We start from the raw sequence: 19,105 nt of genomic DNA on the forward strand, positions 1-19,105 counted from the left end.
TTAGTTATATTAATTTGCAAGCCGGTAGGCGGTAAATTATTCCCACCAAAAAAATCCCTGCCGTTTGGAGTGCTCTGCCTCTGCCTCATGCAAAAAGCAGGTCATCCTCAAAACTCCAAAAGTAAAATACCCATTCGAAAAATTGAAATTCCAAAATCTTTCTAACTTCAAAGAAATTTCATCAAATGGTGAAAGCATGAATATCCAAATCTTGCTAGGTAAGCCACCGCATTTAATCCCCTATTATTTCGCTTTTTTTTTTTTTTTTTTTTTTTTTTTTTTTTTTTTTTTTTAAATTTACTGGGTTAAAACTTGAAAAGAATTCAATTTTGTTGTTTTCTGGGTTGACGTCTGTCTTAGTAAGATCATTTTACTGCTGCATGTTGGTTGTGCTTATTGTTTATGATTGTGCTTATTGTTTAATGGCATCATTGTTTCATATGTAGTAGTATTTTTTTGTTCATCATTGTTTTACCTTTTTTCTTTTTTTTTTAATATTTAATCATTGTTTTACTTATTTCGAGAAACAATTTCTGGTTTTCTTTAGGATTTAAGACGCATCATCGTCGTTGAGGCTAGGATTTTCGGTGGGTACTGGGTTTGAGGGCTTTTCTGATAGTCGATCATCCCGCTCTACATCCGGTCGTTTGTGTAAGATTTTCTAGGAGTATGAGAATAAGTTTGGTGGGTATGAATATGAAAGTTTTGATCACTACGAGTAGTGGGTAGGCCATAAATGATGGGTTCGAGGGTTTAAATTTCTCATATCCGCCTACCCCACTCCATATCCGTCTAAGATTTGTCCGGACGGCTTAAATTAACGCTTAGAATTAGAAACGCAGTGAATCGATTTGTTAAAAATGGAGAACGAACATTTAAACCCTAAGTTTTGAAAAACTAAATAAAAATACGAAATTTCATCAATGAAGTCTAAGATATGAAAATTTGTACCCTGAAAATGGAAAATCTGTAACTTCGCAAGAATGAAAGCTAGAAATAAAAACGGGTCGGGTCGGATTGGGCTGGGTTTTAAAGCCCAGTCCATTTTCAACCCATTTTCATTTTACAAGGCCCAATGCAACCCAGGTCCATCTTTGTTTGAACCCGATCCGGCCCTTATCAAGCCCTTTGAACACCTCTTATTTGGACCTTGGCGTCATTGTATATGTATTCCATGAGTTAGTGAGTTCATTCTTTCAAACTAGTCGAGTCGTTTTTAGATTGGGTTGAATGCCCAACTTGTGTTGATTGAAGTAGAAGATCCTCACTTTTGGAAATATGACTTTAATTTTGTGTTGGATTTTTGTATTGTAAGCTGGCACAAGCTCTTCGAAATTTCCTCATCGCGACTTGTCTACTAGCTTGAGATTCATTTTGAAAGATTAAATGCCCCTCTACAGAAAGATGCACAAAATGGTGTATCTTTAACCTTCGCAATATTCGTGTTATTGTTGGCTAAAGAATCCACTCTATCTCATTTACGTGTATGATTGCGTGTTATAGACACCAAGCTATATTTGATTGTTGTGCTTCATCTTGAACTGATAATGTCGTGTGCGGAGTCTACTAATTATCTGATCCAATATTGAATATGATTTAAAGTCGAGTTGTTTCTTGGGTCACTTTAGGGATAGTTGCTGCTTTGATGCCATATGTTGGTGGAGAAAGTGGTTAACTTTGATACAGAAGATCCTCATCCCAGAAATAGCTTAATTTTGTGTGAGAACTTGGATGCTTTTCTTCTAAAATATCATAGACCCCCTAAAAATTTCAAGTATTGTTTGGACAGAGGCCGCGCGTACGCAGGCCCCCACTATCACAAATTATGACGTAGACTCTCCCATTTGGGGAGATCTTAGGCTGCTGCTCCTCCTTAAAGTGCAATGGAAGTCAACAACCTAGGCCATAAGCCTATTTGATCACTTATAGACCCCATCCAGGTAAGTAAATTGTTAAATAACCAACATTTCTTTTTATTTATGTCATATCACATGAGTACTAGGTTGTTTGATAATGTGGGACAATATCCAACGTGTCAACCCTTTGTATTTAGTGCTGCAGAGTACAGATCATGAAAAGTGATCAAGTTTATTATTATTATTATTATTATTATTATTATTATTATTACTATTACTACTTAGCCTGCATTATTGTCAAGAAATCAACTAAACCAAAAGCTTAAGCTGATGGTTGAGGGCCCACGATATTATATACTCTAACAGTTATTGCTTCACTAATGTTGGATGGGCTACTGCTTTCCCTACAATACGATGCTTCAACTGATATTTGCTTTGAGAAATTCAATGTCCCTTTGCAGAGGGAGATGCACAAAAAAAGGTTCATCCTCGTTTATGTACATGATCATGGGTTGTAGATAGACTCCAAGCAACAACTGAGCGTTGTTCTTCATCTTGAACTGATGTTGTGCGACGTTTCTTCTCAGTACTGTAAACAGCTCCAACAGTTTAAAAGCTGAACAATACCAATTGTTGGATGCTTCAGAGGCTGAATATTTTTTAAAAAGGCAAGAGTTTTGGATACTGGAAGGTGAATATTTCCGCGAATTTTCCCTTCATACATAATCAATCGCATATCATGTTTTATGTCTGCATTTTGCAAGTAGCATAAATATGAGTATGTGAAAATCACAGAATAGTCTGTTTTCACATCATCATTTGGAATTCTGTTTGAGAAGTTAAGAGTGAAGCGAGGAGAGATAGACAAGATTTGACTTTGTATCCTGGGAATGGGACATTGGGCTAAAAAAAATCCAAGTCTTTGTTTGTTTAAAGGGAATGAGATAAAAAAATGAAAAAGACCCCAAGAAAAATGTCTTTGGGGGAGGGTGGTATTTTAGTTGAGACTTTCATTCTTATATCTTTCATCTAATCCCTAACATGACAAACAAGGGATAAGACTTTTATCTTAAAAGTCTCATTTTAAGAGTCTCATATTAAGGTCTCACAAGTCCTATTCCCTTGTGCCAAACACCCCTAGAAGTGCTTGAGATCGCCATCCTTTATTGCCGTCTCTTCTAATGGTAAGAGGCCTGAATGAAATGTGCATTGGCTTTGCGTTAGGTAACCTTTTCCCTACCAACCTCGGCTCTCTATTTTGAATGACATTCCCATCTACTTGTATCCTTCGATGAATTAGCAACAATTTTCATTTTTTAGATATTATCCAACTTGTATAATTGTCTTAGATCGAGTCACAATATTACAAAACTGCTTACACTTCATAAGCTACATCATTGTTATTTCTCTAAAGCTTATGACCCGATTTTAAGCAGATCAAACATTTAATTGGATCAAAAGTCAAACATTACTGTTAGGATTTCATGTGTTTTTCTTATCCCACACTATATGGGAAACAGTGATCCGAGTGCAAGCAAACAAATAAAAAGAGATTTATGAATGCATTGATATTCATACCTTTCTCGGCCTTTTGGCTAAGATCAAGTGTAGTATCTGTTCTTATCAGTTTAATATCTGATACGTGGGTCATTGACCCACAATGATATTAAATTTATTTTTTAAGGGGGAAGGTCCACCGCAGTAGCTTGCTATTGGGGCCTTCAAGTGTCGCCCATGCGTTGCACTATTGCAAGGGCCTGGCATGCCCCTACAAATCATTCATCAAATTTCCTGGCATTTTATTTTGTACGTTTAATAATAATTTGTTTGTTTATTTGCCTAATTTTAAGGACAAGGTGCATGTAATGTGCAATGACACAGACCATCTTTATGTATGTCCATCAATTTGTTAATAGTTGTGGGAGTTGAACTACACATAATCTCTTGGTTTGCTAGAAAAAATAACTATTATTTGTTGTAACTTCTGGTTGTGTACTCATCAAATTGAATACGTTATGGACACATGAATATCAGGCTTGTGTTTTTGCATCTCACAGACTCCAATGAGTTTTTCAATTAATGTTAGTCAATGTCGTCGAAGTGAATACTCTTATGAGTTTTACTTTGGATTGAAACCGTTGAAGGGATTTGAGGAATGCAATCATCTTTGTAACTCACTTGCCTTTGATATATTGTGGTCATGCCTGATATCTTAAGGTTGGTGCATGTGTATACATTTCTTACAGATGTGAAGCTGAACGAGAAACCAGAAGGCGTGTGACATTGAGACCTTCTGAGGAGATCAGGAGAATATTGAGAGAGCAGATGAGTATACTTTATGCTGATACTGTACGTGTAAAAGTGATACCACCATACCAGAAGAAAGGAACCGATTTCTGCAATGTAAAACAGAAACATTAGGTAACAGATCCACCTATTTGACTTCCTTGCCAAGCCTCCAAAAGAAAATACCAAAAAGCGTTTTTATAGCTTGAATTATTGAGAAATATGCCGTCAACATTTATTTTTGTTTGTGGTCCCATTCTTAGTACTTTTCTCCTATTGACAGCTATTTTTCTGTTTTTTCATGGTTGCAAGCTTTTCCCATGTTTTGTAAATATTTGTTTCTGTCCTGATGAAAAAATTGAACTTAATTTGTTGGAAGCTCCTTGAAAATACCTGTACTATGCTCTTCCGATTCTTAAACTTTTGATGTGTCTTTATATGAGAGTACGAGTCTAAATTTGTGATGTATTTAAGAAAAAGGATAAATGCCTAAAATGTTTTGCCAGAGTCATTAACCTTTTAAATGTATTTTAGGATGTGTGTTGTGAAATATCAATTTTAGTTGTGTTAGTTGTGACACAATAATTGATCATTGGTGTGATGTATCATGAGTATTGATGTATTGAGGTGTAAGGAGAAGAAACAGTCTTTGAGGAGGTTAAGAACCATTTTGATTTTTCTCTGCAGCTTTGAAGTATTATACCAACCATTGTGAGGAGGTTAAGAACCATTTTGATTTTGTCTCCAGTAATGTAAGCATATATTTACCAAATAAGTACATTTTTTGCTAACTTAGTTTTGGGTCGAATCGTACATTTGAGCTTTTGGACTGATGCGGATCAAGTCATGGAATAGGGTTGGATTTGAATGACCTTTTTGTGTTGTAAGATCTATGTGCTATAGGTTGTCACTGTACCACCCTATTCCCAACCGTTGATTTCCTAAAATTTCAATTATTGTTTGGACAGAGGCCGCGCGAACGCAGGCCCCCACTACCACAAATTATGACGTAGACTCTCCCATTTGAGGAGATCTTAGGCTGCTGCCCCTCCTTAAAGTGCAATGGAAGTCAACAACCTAGGCCATAAGCCTATTTGATCACTTATAGACCCCGTCCAGGTAAGTAAGTTGTTAAATAACCAACATTTCTTTTTATTTATGTCATATCACATGAGCACTAGGTTGTTTGATAATGTGGGACAATATCCAACGTGTCAACCCTTTGTATTTAGTGTTGCAGATCATGAAAAGTGATAAAGTTTATTACTCCCTGCAATTCAATTTAGTTGTCCCATTTAGTTTGGGCACAAATATTAAGAAAATAAGGGACCACCTAAAATAGTAGACTCGTGTGCAATATTTGGTGTTTTTAATATTAAGAATTGGAGGGGACCACCTAAAATAGTAGACTTATGTGTAATATTGGGTATTTTTAATATTAAGAAAATGAAAGGACCACCTATAAATATAGGTCTTAAAATAGAACCGGGACAAGTAAGGTGAACATACCCAATGAAAAAATAGGACAAGTAAAAAGAATTGGAAGGGAGTATTATTATTATTACTTAGACTGCGTTATTGTCAAGGAACCAGCTCAACCAAAAGTTCAATCTGATGGTTGAAGCCCCATGATATGTTATATATATACTTTAACAGTCATTCCAAGTCTTTGTAAATTACTTCACTAATGTTGGATGGGCTGCTGCTTTCCCTACAATATGATGCTTCAACCGGTATTTGTTTTGAGAAATTCGATGTCCCTTTGCAGAGAGGAGATGCACAAAAAAGGTTGATCCTCGTTTATGTACATGATCATGGGTTGTAGATAGACTCCAAGCAACATTTGAGCGTTGGGCTTCATCTTGAACTGATGTTGTGCGACATTTCTTCTCAGTACTGTAAACAGCTCCAACAGTTTAAAAGCTGAACAATACCAATTCTTGGATGCTTCAGATGCTGAATATTTTTTAAAAAGGCAAGAGTTTTGGATACTGGAGCGGTGAGTATTTCTGCTAATTTTGTTCCTGATCTTGAAATATTGATATTGGATAACATCTTGCCACATAGGGCCAATTTAAACTGTAAACAGCTCCAACAAGGAAATTTCTTGGATGCCTCAAAATCTGAATAGCTTCAGAGAAGTATTTTGTGCAGTCCTGTTTGTGTTTGAAGTGGGGTTAGCTCTTCCATCTCTAATATAGCCTTAAGCAGTAACGGAGTTCCAGAAGTTCTTTTTACATTGTATTATTTCTCGTTTTTCGGGATTACGTACGCTCCTCCGTCCTAGACTTCGTGAAAGGATGATTATTAATGAGGCATGACGTTTTGGATTTAGGCGAGATGCAATAGTTTATCTTTTGAGGTAAAGGAGGTGTTATGAATATAGCATTGCCGGTCCAATCAATGAGGTGATTCCCGTTTCTGACCTAGTCACTCAGAAGCTTCCTTGATTGTGTATGAAGTACCTGTTCATGTTACAAAGCCCAATTTATCAATCTTTATCCTCATATGCGACATAGCGCCTTTTTGTTCTCATTTCTCAACCTTCTTTGTTTCAAGGCTTCCAACTTCTTCTGATGTTTTGATCCTGCCTTATGTTCTCATCCTGAACGAACATGAAGTGTGGAGTCTACTTGCTATTAGGATTTAATGTGTTTTCTTATCCCAAACCATATGTGAAACAGTGATCTGAGTGCAAGCAAACAAATAAAAAGAGATTTATGAATGCTTTGATACTCATACCTTTCTCGGCCTTTTGGCTAAGATCAAGTGTAGTATCTGTTCTTATCAGTTTAATATCTGATACGTGGGTCATTGACCCACAATGATATTAAATTTATTTTTTAAGGGGGAAGGTCCACCACAGTAGCTTGCTATTGGGGCCTTCAGGTGTCGCCCATGTGTTGCACTACTGCAAGGGCCTGGCACGCCCCTCCGAACTATTCTAAATATTTAATTTTAACATCAGATTGGAATCTTTAACATCACTATTATTGCTTTATATTGGGGCCTCTAGGTGTTGCATATGTCCTTGCACTGTGCAAGGGCGCCCCATACAAATCATTCATTAAATTACCTGGTTCATGACTGACACATATCTGTTGAATCATTTAGTGAGATATATTTAAAAATTGGTATGCTTATTGGCCTAAGCTGTAATGTAGCTTCATAATAAGGTGCTTGTCATGTGCAATGATAAACAGATCTTTAAAATTGGTATGCTTATTGAACTGCACATAATCTCTTGTCATGTAGCTTCATAATAAGCTGTAGTGTAGCTTTGTAATAAGGTGCTTGAAATAATAACTGTCATTAGTAGAAATTTCTGGTTCTATACTCTTCAAATTGGTAATGTTAGGGACACATACTTGTTGTACAAGTAATGACCAATATGTGTTGGTCAGTGTCGTGGAAGTAAATTATGAGTTTTACTTTGGATTGAAACCACCAAAGGGATTTTAGGAATGGACGAAGCTCGTCATCTTTATAACTCACTTGCCTTTGATACATTGTGGACACTCATGATATCTTAAGGTAGTGCATGTGTATACATTTCTTACAACTGTGAAGTTGAACGAGAAACCAGAAGGCGATGAGGACGTGATTGAATCAGAATGCTATGTGACCCCGTCTTTTGGGAAGAAGGGCTTTGATTCTGTGAATCAAGCAGATTGTTAATCTACAATCTTTCTTGATGTTGCGTCTATGTTGTTGACTAGTTGCTTGTATATGTGACCCTTTGCAGAGAGGAGATGCAAAAAAAGGTTGGTTCTTGTTTATGTTCTTGATCGTAAGTTGTAGATAGACTCCAACCAATATTTGAGAGTTTTACTTAATTATTGTAAACAGCTCCAACAGTTGAACAATACCTGATCTTGGTTGCTTCAGATGCTGAATATATTTTAAAAAGCAAGAGTTTTGGATACTGGAGAGGCGAGTATTTCTGCCAATTTTCCCTTCATACATAATCAATCGCATATCATGTTTTACGTCTGCATTGTGAGAATAGCATAAATATTAGTATGTGAAAATCACAGAATAGTCTGTTGTCACATCATCATTTGGAATTCTGTTTGAGAAGTTAAGAGTGAAGCAAGGAGAGCTAGACAAGATTTGACTTTTGTATCCTGAGATTACTTGGGAGTAGTTACAAATACTACCGTCTGAAGATACAGATATAGATATAGAATAACTATATGATATCTGCTTGTTTGGAGCAGTAAAAAATAAGCAGTACTTTGTTAACAACTAATGAGCTACTTTGTCCCACATCGATAGCTTAAGAATAAATTTCCGTTTTTATATTGTTCAAAGGTTAGAAAATGCTTGTCTCTTCGGAGACATCTGATAAAATTGGAACGATACAGAGAAGATTAGCATGGCCCCTGCGCAAGGATGACACGCACAAATCGAGAAATGGTCCAAATTTTTTTAACGAATTCACCTCTAAATTCTACTGCCTTTGCACCTTCCTATTCCATATTCTGTTTTTTTATTTTTCCTTTTGCAGATTTGATTCAAATTCATTCGCAAGTTGAAATACTCCATTAACGTTCTGCAATATTCCACGATTTAAAGCGTCCTTTTTGTCTTCTTCTGGTAAGGTTTTTCTATCCAATAGTTTTATAGAGCAAGTTTTCCAATAACCAAAAAAGTGACTACGATAGAAATTCCATGCCACTTCTGTAATGAGGCCCAATGCGCACAACCTTAGCTACTCTTGTGAGAGACCATCTCTGTAAGAGACGATCTCAAAATAAGAAGCCCACTTCTCTAATGCGTCTCTCAGAAAGGCCGTCTCTCACAATAGAATGGTAAATGATACTCCTAGTATCCCGCATAAGATAGGGTTCGGATGGGGTTTTTTTTTCCTGAAAAATGCAGATAAATCATACCCGGTCCCCCGAGAAGGGAGTAAAGAGATGCGTGGAGTCAATAAATCCTCCAACTGATACCTGCGCCCAGTAGGGGTCGAATTTCAAACCTTTCGCTCCACATGCAGATGCTCTATCCATTGAGCCACAAACGCTTTTGGTATCACAACTTATGGATTGAGTATCACTTACCTAGACTTGTTCGTAGGGTGTAAAGATGATGAAAAATGAGAAATTGTGCGATGAGTTAATGACCAAGTTGCGACATGAGTTTTTGAGAATTACTAACATTGCCAATCTGATCAATGAGGTGATTGTCCTTGATTGTGTATGAAGTAACTTTTGATGCTACAAGGTCCAAGTTGTACATCTTTTCCTGCTAATCCAAAAGAGCTTTCAAGTATCCTTTTATTTTCTCGTTTCTCAATCTATCTTAGTAGTGTAATTTAATTCAAGCAAAAAGAATAAATATTAAAGGCCCATATTTTAGGGTTGAATTCGGTCCGTTAATGGACCCTCGATCCTTCGTGCATCTCTAATCAAAATGTCCCAAGGATCAGTGTCGTTTTTGGCATTTTATGAGCCCTAAGCAAACTGAATGAAATGGTCCCTCTCTATAAAAAGTCGATTCGGAAGTTCAACGGGTGTTTTGGCAAAATAACAGAGACTGATTGAATATATTATAATAATCATGATAAATGTAGCTTAGGCGTGTCATATACTTCTTAATTGATAAAAAATAAATCATAAATTGCTTTAAGTGTACAAGGACATGGCAGATCGTTCTTAATAGATAGTACGCATTACTGTCACATTTCCTTAACTGAAAACAAGAATTAATTTCTAACAATGCAAAAGTAATCACAAAATCTCTCTTATTTAGCCAACTTACCAACTGATTCTTTAAATCACCTAGTGTTGTGAATGGGCTATGATATTTAGCGAAGAACAATCACAAGCAAATACAAAGAAACCAACTGAAAACAGAGCAATAACAACAATGAACACAACCAAAAGTTTAAGTTGATGGTTGAGGCCCCGGAATATATTATATACTTTAACACTAGAGAGTACAGAGAGAGTAGAGTGCTCTAAGTTCTAGTACAATTAGAAAACTCTTTCAAATTCGAATTTGAACAAGACAGCTAGGGAAGCTTTACTACTCTAAAAATCAGCATTTTCCATTCTCACTATATCTTATTGTAGCAAAATCAAAAAGACAAATTTGTGGTTAAAGTTTCATTACAATGGGAATGATATAGAACTTTTAATGAAGTTTTACACTATAAATCATTCCCATTATGCCATTCAAAACCACTAATCAAACGGGTCGTTACAACTATTTTTGAGGTTTTTTTTGGGAATGAATGAACATTTGACATGCATGATGCATTGGTGAACTACGGTTCCACAAATGATATGCAGCTGGTGTATAAAAAAAATTTCATACAAAAAGTAATTAAATGAATGAAAATTAGTACTCTTAATAATGCTCTTTTTGTTTGAAAGAAATATCACAAGTACAAATGGAGTGAAAATCAATAAAAGTGGTAAAATTGTATATATTTTATGAGATTGAGAGAAATATGTAAGTGCGACTAAAGTTAAATTAAATATATGGACGAGAATAAAAAAAAAATTAAATCATAACAAAAAATAAAAATGTGATAAATTTAATAGGTTAGACTAAACTATGATATGAGGCTAATTGAAGAGTACTTTACGACCCATATAGTTTGGTATTAAAAGGTGCTAATGAAAATGACTTGTAGTTTAAATTTTCATCAAATATTTCATGTCATTGCAGTAGACCTTTGATCATAAGTATTTTTTGAACAAATTATCATTACCACTAAATGATAATGCATTAGAATGATTATTGTAAATAAACTGTGTTGATTGAAAGAGAACAAACATACTTACTGAAATTGTCAAAAAAAGAAAATTCTATTAAAATAATACTAATTTTTCATTATCATTCCCACCTAATAATGATCACCAAAAACACGCTTAGTACACTTCGCAAATTGTGAACTAGTATGTGGTAAATCATTATTATATAAACCGTCCTTTTAAATAATAATAATGCATTGAAATAAATTTTGTGCAAAAATATGATAATTGAAAAAAAAAAGTTATGAAAATGGTAAAAAGCGTTTTTTATTTAGCATCAATAACCACACCCAAACGAGATTCTGAGATTTAGTATATATTGAATTGTAAATAATATTTTGCATACATTGAATTGTTAAACATGTTCCATTATTACGCATCAATGACCACATCATAAGAGGCGAACTAGGCCAACACATTTAGATAGAGTAGACGAGGAGTGAAAAGTTATTATGAACATTTTGTACATATTGAATTGTAAATAATATTTTGCATTCATTGAATTGTTATATATATTCCATTATTATATATATATTTTGTATGCATTGAATTGTTATATATATTCCATATTTTATATATATATGGAGAGAGTTATAGTATATTTAATTATGGAAAACACAATGGAAGATTCATTCAAAGAAAAAAAAAGTAAAATGGATTTCAATTGGCCAGCTGTTAACAGCGAGCAGTTACTTAAGCTAAGTCAAAGAAAATCAGCTTAGTAATCGCCAGTTGAGCGGACGATTAATGAGTTGATTTCCTTTGACTCAACTTAAGTAATCGTCCGCTGTTAGTAACTGTGAAGAACCTCTGACCCTTATCATTGGGCTAGAGGCGCTTATTTTTGAGATGTAAGTTTAGCCAAAACTTATTTATGAATTTATTTTGGAAAAAATGCTTATTTACTTTAAATTTTCTTTGGTCGTTGGTATTAAAATGTGATAATGTGAATGACCGGTAGTTTAAACAATAAAGTTCCCTTAAAAGTAAAATGTGATTCTCATGATAATAACACTTTGATGATAAAATTGAAAATTTTTTTTTCACAAACTTTCATTATCACTTACTATTTATTTTTTAATGATAATACATAAAAATATATTATTGTTCGAAGAAAATGTGATACTTAAAATAAAACATACCTAACCATTGAATTATTTTAAAAAATTTCTATTAGTTATATTAATTTGCAAGCCGATAGGTGGTAAATGAAATTATTGTAGGAAAATCACGAATAAATTAAATTATTCTGGGTAATATTTCGTTAGTTATATTAATTTGCAAGCCGGTAGGCGGTAAATTATTCCCACCAAAAAAATCCCTGCCGTTTGGAGTGCTCTGCCTCTGCCTCATGCAAAAAGCAGGTCATCCTCAAAACTCCAAAAGTAAAATACCCATTCGAAAAATTGAAATTCCAAAATCTTTCTAACTTCAAAGAAATTTCATCAAATGGTGAAAGCATGAATATCCAAATCTTGCTAGGTAAGCCACCGCATTTAATCCCCTATTATTTCGCTTTTTTTTTTTTTTTTTTTTTTTTTTTTTTTTTTTTTAAATTTACTGGGTTAAAACTTGAAAAGAATTCAATTTTGTTGTTTTCTGGGTTGACGTCTGTCTTAGTAAGATCATTTTACTGCTGCATGTTGGTTGTGCTTATTGTTTATGATTGTGCTTATTGTTTAATGGCATCATTGTTTCATATGTAGTAGTATTTTTTTGTTCATCATTGTTTTACCTTTTTTCTTTGTTTTTTAATATTTAATCATTGTTTTACTTATTTCGAGAAACAATTTCTGGTTTTCTTTAGGATTTAAGACGCATCATCGTCGTTGAGGCTAGGATTTTCGGTGGGTACTGGGTTTGAGGGCTTTTCTGATAGTCGATCATCCCGCTCTACATCCGGTCGTTTGTGTAAGATTTTCTAGGAGTATGAGAATAAGTTTGGTGGGTATGAATATGAAAGTTTTGATCACTACGAGTAGTGGGTAGGCCATAAATGATGGGTTCGAGGGTTTAAATTTCTCATATCCGCCTACCCCACTCCATATCCGTCTAAGATTTGTCCGGACGGCTTAAATTAACGCTTAGAATTAGAAACGCAGTGAATCGATTTGTTAAAAATGGAGAACGAACATTTAAACCCTAAGTTTTGAAAAACTAAATAAAAATACGAAATTTCATCAATGAAGTCTAAGATATGAAAATTTGTACCCTGAAAATGGAAAATCTGTAACTTCGCAAGAATGAAAGCTAGAAATAAAAACGGGTCGGGTCGGATTGGGCTGGGTTTTAAAGCCCAGTCCATTTTCAACCCATTTTCATTTTACAAGGCCCAATGCAACCCAGGTCCATCTTTGTTTGAACCCGATCCGGCCCTTATCAAGCCCTTTGAACACCTCTTATTTGGACCTTGGCGTCATTGTATATGTATTCCATGAGTTAGTGAGTTCATTCTTTCAAACTAGTCGAGTCGTTTTTAGATTGGGTTGAATGCCCAACTTGTGTTGATTGAAGTAGAAGATCCTCACTTTTGGAAATATGACTTTAATTTTGTGTTGGATTTTTGTATTGTAAGCTGGCACAAGCTCTTCGAAATTTCCTCATCGCGACTTGTCTACTAGCTTGAGATTCATTTTGAAAGATTAAATGCCCCTCTACAGAAAGATGCACAAAATGGTGTATCTTTAACCTTCGCAATATTCGTGTTATTGTTGGCTAAAGAATCCACTCTATCTCATTTACGTGTATGATTGCGTGTTATAGACACCAAGCTATATTTGATTGTTGTGCTTCATCTTGAACTGATAATGTCGTGTGCGGAGTCTACTAATTATCTGATCCAATATTGAATATGATTTAAAGTCGAGTTGTTTCTTGGGTCACTTTAGGGATAGTTGCTGCTTTGATGCCATATGTTGGTGGAGAAAGTGGTTAACTTTGATACAGAAGATCCTCATCCCAGAAATAGCTTAATTTTGTGTGAGAACTTGGATGCTTTTCTTCTAAAATATCATAGACCCCCTAAAAATTTCAAGTATTGTTTGGACAGAGGCCGCGCGTACGCAGGCCCCCACTATCACAAATTATGACGTAGACTCTCCCATTTGGGGAGATCTTAGGCTGCTGCTCCTCCTTAAAGTGCAATGGAAGTCAACAACCTAGGCCATAAGCCTATTTGATCACTTATAGACCCCATCCAGGTAAGTAAATTGTTAAATAACCAACATTTCTTTTTATTTATGTCATATCACATGAGTACTAGGTTGTTTGATAATGTGGGACAATATCCAACGTGTCAACCCTTTGTATTTAGTGCTGCAGAGTACAGATCATGAAAAGTGATCAAGTTTATTATTATTATTATTATTATTATTATTATTATTATTACTATTACTACTTAGCCTGCATTATTGTCAAGAAATCAACTAAACCAAAAGCTTAAGCTGATGGTTGAGGGCCCACGATATTATATACTCTAACAGTTATTGCTTCACTAATGTTGGATGGGCTACTGCTTTCCCTACAATACGATGCTTCAACTGATATTTGCTTTGAGAAATTCAATGTCCCTTTGCAGAGGGAGATGCACAAAAAAAGGTTCATCCTCGTTTATGTACATGATCATGGGTTGTAGATAGACTCCAAGCAACAACTGAGCGTTGTTCTTCATCTTGAACTGATGTTGTGCGACGTTTCTTCTCAGTACTGTAAACAGCTCCAACAGTTTAAAAGCTGAACAATACCAATTGTTGGATGCTTCAGAGGCTGAATATTTTTTAAAAAGGCAAGAGTTTTGGATACTGGAAGGTGAATATTTCCGCGAATTTTCCCTTCATACATAATCAATCGCATATCATGTTTTATGTCTGCATTTTGCAAGTAGCATAAATATGAGTATGTGAAAATCACAGAATAGTCTGTTTTCACATCATCATTTGGAATTCTGTTTGAGAAGTTAAGAGTGAAGCGAGGAGAGATAGACAAGATTTGACTTTGTATCCTGGGAATGGGACATTGGGCTAAAAAAAATCCAAGTCTTTGTTTGTTTAAAGGGAATGAGATAAAAAAATGAAAAAGACCCCAAGAAAAATGTCTTTGGGGGAGGGTGGTATTTTAGTTGAGACTTTCATTCTTATATCTTTCATCTAATCCCTAACATGACAAACAAGGGATAAGACTTTTATCTTAAAAGTCTCATTTTAAGAGTCTCATATTAAGGTCTCACAAGTCCTATTCCCTTGTGCCAAACACCCCTAGAAGTGCTTGAGATCGCCATCCTTTATTGCCGTCTCTTCTAATGGTAAGAGGCCTGAATGAAATGTGCATTGGCTTTGCGTTAGGTAACCTTTTCCCTACCAACCTCGGCTCTCTATTTTGAATGACATTCCCATCTACTTGTATCCTTCGATGAATTAGCAACAATTTTCATTTTTTAGATATTATCCAACTTGTATAATTGTCTTAGATCGAGTCACAATATTACAAAACTGCTTACACTTCATAAGCTACATCATTGTTATTTCTCTAAAGCTTATGACCCGATTTTAAGCAGATCAAACATTTAATTGGATCAAAAGTCAAACATTACTGTTAGGATTTCATGTGTTTTTCTTATCCCACACTATATGGGAAACAGTGATCCGAGTGCAAGCAAACAAATAAAAAGAGATTTATGAATGCATTGATATTCATACCTTTCTCGGCCTTTTGGCTAAGATCAAGTGTAGTATCTGTTCTTATCAGTTTAATATCTGATACGTGGGTCATTGACCCACAATGATATTAAATTTATTTTTTAAGGGGGAAGGTCCACCGCAGTAGCTTGCTATTGGGGCCTTCAAGTGTCGCCCATGCGTTGCACTATTGCAAGGGCCTGGCATGCCCCTACAAATCATTCATCAAATTTCCTGGCATTTTATTTTGTACGTTTAATAATAATTTGTTTGTTTATTTGCCTAATTTTAAGGACAAGGTGCATGTAATGTGCAATGACACAGACCATCTTTATGTATGTCCATCAATTTGTTAATAGTTGTGGGAGTTGAACTACACATAATCTCTTGGTTTGCTAGAAAAAATAACTATTATTTGTTGTAACTTCTGGTTGTGTACTCATCAAATTGAATACGTTATGGACACATGAATATCAGGCTTGTGTTTTTGCATCTCACAGACTCCAATGAGTTTTTCAATTAATGTTAGTCAATGTCGTCGAAGTGAATACTCTTATGAGTTTTACTTTGGATTGAAACCGTTGAAGGGATTTGAGGAATGCAATCATCTTTGTAACTCACTTGCCTTTGATATATTGTGGTCATGCCTGATATCTTAAGGTTGGTGCATGTGTATACATTTCTTACAGATGTGAAGCTGAACGAGAAACCAGAAGGCGTGTGACATTGAGACCTTCTGAGGAGATCAGGAGAATATTGAGAGAGCAGATGAGTATACTTTATGCTGATACTGTACGTGTAAAAGTGATACCACCATACCAGAAGAAAGGAACCGATTTCTGCAATGTAAAACAGAAACATTAGGTAACAGATCCACCTATTTGACTTCCTTGCCAAGCCTCCAAAAGAAAATACCAAAAAGCGTTTTTATAGCTTGAATTATTGAGAAATATGCCGTCAACATTTATTTTTGTTTGTGGTCCCATTCTTAGTACTTTTCTCCTATTGACAGCTATTTTTCTGTTTTTTCATGGTTGCAAGCTTTTCCCATGTTTTGTAAATATTTGTTTCTGTCCTGATGAAAAAATTGAACTTAATTTGTTGGAAGCTCCTTGAAAATACCTGTACTATGCTCTTCCGATTCTTAAACTTTTGATGTGTCTTTATATGAGAGTACGAGTCTAAATTTGTGATGTATTTAAGAAAAAGGATAAATGCCTAAAATGTTTTGCCAGAGTCATTAACCTTTTAAATGTATTTTAGGATGTGTGTTGTGAAATATCAATTTTAGTTGTGTTAGTTGTGACACAATAATTGATCATTGGTGTGATGTATCATGAGTATTGATGTATTGAGGTGTAAGGAGAAGAAACAGTCTTTGAGGAGGTTAAGAACCATTTTGATTTTTCTCTGCAGCTTTGAAGTATTATACCAACCATTGTGAGGAGGTTAAGAACCATTTTGATTTTGTCTCCAGTAATGTAAGCATATATTTACCAAATAAGTACATTTTTTGCTAACTTAGTTTTGGGTCGAATCGTACATTTGAGCTTTTGGACTGATGCGGATCAAGTCATGGAATAGGGTTGGATTTGAATGACCTTTTTGTGTTGTAAGATCTATGTGCTATAGGTTGTCACTGTACCACCCTATTCCCAACCGTTGATTTCCTAAAATTTCAATTATTGTTTGGACAGAGGCCGCGCGAACGCAGGCCCCCACTACCACAAATTATGACGTAGACTCTCCCATTTGAGGAGATCTTAGGCTGCTGCCCCTCCTTAAAGTGCAATGGAAGTCAACAACCTAGGCCATAAGCCTATTTGATCACTTATAGACCCCGTCCAGGTAAGTAAGTTGTTAAATAACCAACATTTCTTTTTATTTATGTCATATCACATGAGCACTAGGTTGTTTGATAATGTGGGACAATATCCAACGTGTCAACCCTTTGTATTTAGTGTTGCAGATCATGAAAAGTGATAAAGTTTATTACTCCCTGCAATTCAATTTAGTTGTCCCATTTAGTTTGGGCACAAATATTAAGAAAATAAGGGACCACCTAAAATAGTAGACTCGTGTGCAATATTTGGTGTTTTTAATATTAAGAATTGGAGGGGACCACCTAAAATAGTAGACTTATGTGTAATATTGGGTATTTTTAATATTAAGAAAATGAAAGGACCACCTATAAATATAGGTCTTAAAATAGAACCGGGACAAGTAAGGTGAACATACCCAATGAAAAAATAGGACAAGTAAAAAGAATTGGAAGGGAGTATTATTATTATTACTTAGACTGCGTTATTGTCAAGGAACCAGCTCAACCAAAAGTTCAATCTGATGGTTGAAGCCCCATGATATGTTATATATATACTTTAACAGTCATTCCAAGTCTTTGTAAATTACTTCACTAATGTTGGATGGGCTGCTGCTTTCCCTACAATATGATGCTTCAACCGGTATTTGTTTTGAGAAATTCGATGTCCCTTTGCAGAGAGGAGATGCACAAAAAAGGTTGATCCTCGTTTATGTACATGATCATGGGTTGTAGATAGACTCCAAGCAACATTTGAGCGTTGGGCTTCATCTTGAACTGATGTTGTGCGACATTTCTTCTCAGTACTGTAAACAGCTCCAACAGTTTAAAAGCTGAACAATACCAATTCTTGGATGCTTCAGATGCTGAATATTTTTTAAAAAGGCAAGAGTTTTGGATACTGGAGCGGTGAGTATTTCTGCTAATTTTGTTCCTGATCTTGAAATATTGATATTGGATAACATCTTGCCACATAGGGCCAATTTAAACTGTAAACAGCTCCAACAAGGAAATTTCTTGGATGCCTCAAAATCTGAATAGCTTCAGAGAAGTATTTTGTGCAGTCCTGTTTGTGTTTGAAGTGGGGTTAGCTCTTCCATCTCTAATATAGCCTTAAGCAGTAACGGAGTTCCAGAAGTTCTTTTTACATTGTATTATTTCTCGTTTTTCGGGATTACGTACGCTCCTCCGTCCTAGACTTCGTGAAAGGATGATTATTAATGAGGCATGACGTTTTGGATTTAGGCGAGATGCAATAGTTTATCTTTTGAGGTAAAGGAGGTGTTATGAATATAGCATTGCCGGTCCAATCAATGAGGTGATTCCCGTTTCTGACCTAGTCACTCAGAAGCTTCCTTGATTGTGTATGAAGTACCTGTTCATGTTACAAAGCCCAATTTATCAATCTTTATCCTCATATGCGACATAGCGCCTTTTTGTTCTCATTTCTCAACCTTCTTTGTTTCAAGGCTTCCAACTTCTTCTGATGTTTTGATCCTGCCTTATGTTCTCATCCTGAACGAACATGAAGTGTGGAGTCTACTTGCTATTAGGATTTAATGTGTTTTCTTATCCCAAACCATATGTGAAACAGTGATCTGAGTGCAAGCAAACAAATAAAAAGAGATTTATGAATGCTTTGATACTCATACCTTTCTCGGCCTTTTGGCTAAGATCAAGTGTAGTATCTGTTCTTATCAGTTT

General features: G+C 35.3%; 2 long non-coding RNA genes, 8 other non-coding genes and 1 pseudogene across 17 annotated transcripts; 7 read left to right on the forward strand and 4 right to left on the reverse strand.

The window, feature by feature from the left end:
* Positions 1–44: 44 nt before the first annotated feature.
* Positions 45–8,573, forward strand: LOC130806696 (uncharacterized). Of its 5 annotated transcripts, none has more exons than XR_009040352.1 (6): positions 45–218; positions 1,629–1,940; positions 2,318–2,547; positions 4,103–4,277; positions 5,111–5,261; positions 5,911–8,573. It is a non-coding gene; the product is annotated as an uncharacterized LOC130806696 (long non-coding RNA). The 5 variants fall into 5 exon arrangements; XR_009040349.1 differs by having other exon boundaries at positions 1,790–1,940; XR_009040350.1 differs by having other exon boundaries at positions 55–218; positions 548–1,940.
* Positions 1,786–1,948, reverse strand: LOC130807146 (U1 spliceosomal RNA). Its single transcript, XR_009040514.1, has one exon. It is a non-coding gene; the product is annotated as a U1 spliceosomal RNA (small nuclear RNA).
* Positions 3,431–3,627, forward strand: LOC130807166 (U2 spliceosomal RNA). The gene has a single exon (XR_009040533.1). It is a non-coding gene; the product is annotated as a U2 spliceosomal RNA (small nuclear RNA).
* LOC130807115 (U1 spliceosomal RNA) lies at positions 5,107–5,269 on the reverse strand. Its single transcript, XR_009040486.1, has one exon. It is a non-coding gene; the product is annotated as a U1 spliceosomal RNA (small nuclear RNA).
* Positions 6,881–7,077, forward strand: LOC130807158 (U2 spliceosomal RNA). The gene has a single exon (XR_009040525.1). It is a non-coding gene; the product is annotated as a U2 spliceosomal RNA (small nuclear RNA).
* On the forward strand, positions 8,471–8,573 carry LOC130807084 (U6 spliceosomal RNA). The gene has a single exon (XR_009040457.1). It is a non-coding gene; the product is annotated as a U6 spliceosomal RNA (small nuclear RNA).
* Positions 8,574–12,221: 3,648 nt separating this feature from the next.
* On the forward strand, positions 12,222–19,085 carry LOC130806697 (uncharacterized). Of its 4 annotated transcripts, none has more exons than XR_009040355.1 (6): positions 12,222–12,391; positions 13,959–14,109; positions 14,487–14,716; positions 16,272–16,446; positions 17,280–17,430; positions 18,080–19,084. It is a non-coding gene; the product is annotated as an uncharacterized LOC130806697 (long non-coding RNA). The 4 variants fall into 4 exon arrangements; XR_009040357.1 differs by having other exon boundaries at positions 12,228–12,391; positions 12,717–14,109; positions 18,080–19,085; XR_009040358.1 differs by having other exon boundaries at positions 12,228–12,391; positions 13,772–14,109; positions 18,080–19,085.
* Positions 13,955–14,117, reverse strand: LOC130807147 (U1 spliceosomal RNA). The gene has a single exon (XR_009040515.1). It is a non-coding gene; the product is annotated as a U1 spliceosomal RNA (small nuclear RNA).
* On the forward strand, positions 15,600–15,796 carry LOC130807167 (U2 spliceosomal RNA). Its single transcript, XR_009040534.1, has one exon. It is a non-coding gene; the product is annotated as a U2 spliceosomal RNA (small nuclear RNA).
* LOC130807127 (U1 spliceosomal RNA) lies at positions 17,276–17,438 on the reverse strand. The gene has a single exon (XR_009040497.1). It is a non-coding gene; the product is annotated as a U1 spliceosomal RNA (small nuclear RNA).
* LOC130807174 (U2 spliceosomal RNA) overlaps positions 19,050–19,105 on the forward strand; it is a 229-nt pseudogene continuing 173 nt past the window's right edge.

Source organism: Amaranthus tricolor, chromosome 2, assembly GCF_026212465.1.
Source record: "Amaranthus tricolor cultivar Red isolate AtriRed21 chromosome 2, ASM2621246v1, whole genome shotgun sequence".
NCBI classification, from domain to species: Eukaryota; Viridiplantae; Streptophyta; class Magnoliopsida; order Caryophyllales; family Amaranthaceae; genus Amaranthus; species Amaranthus tricolor.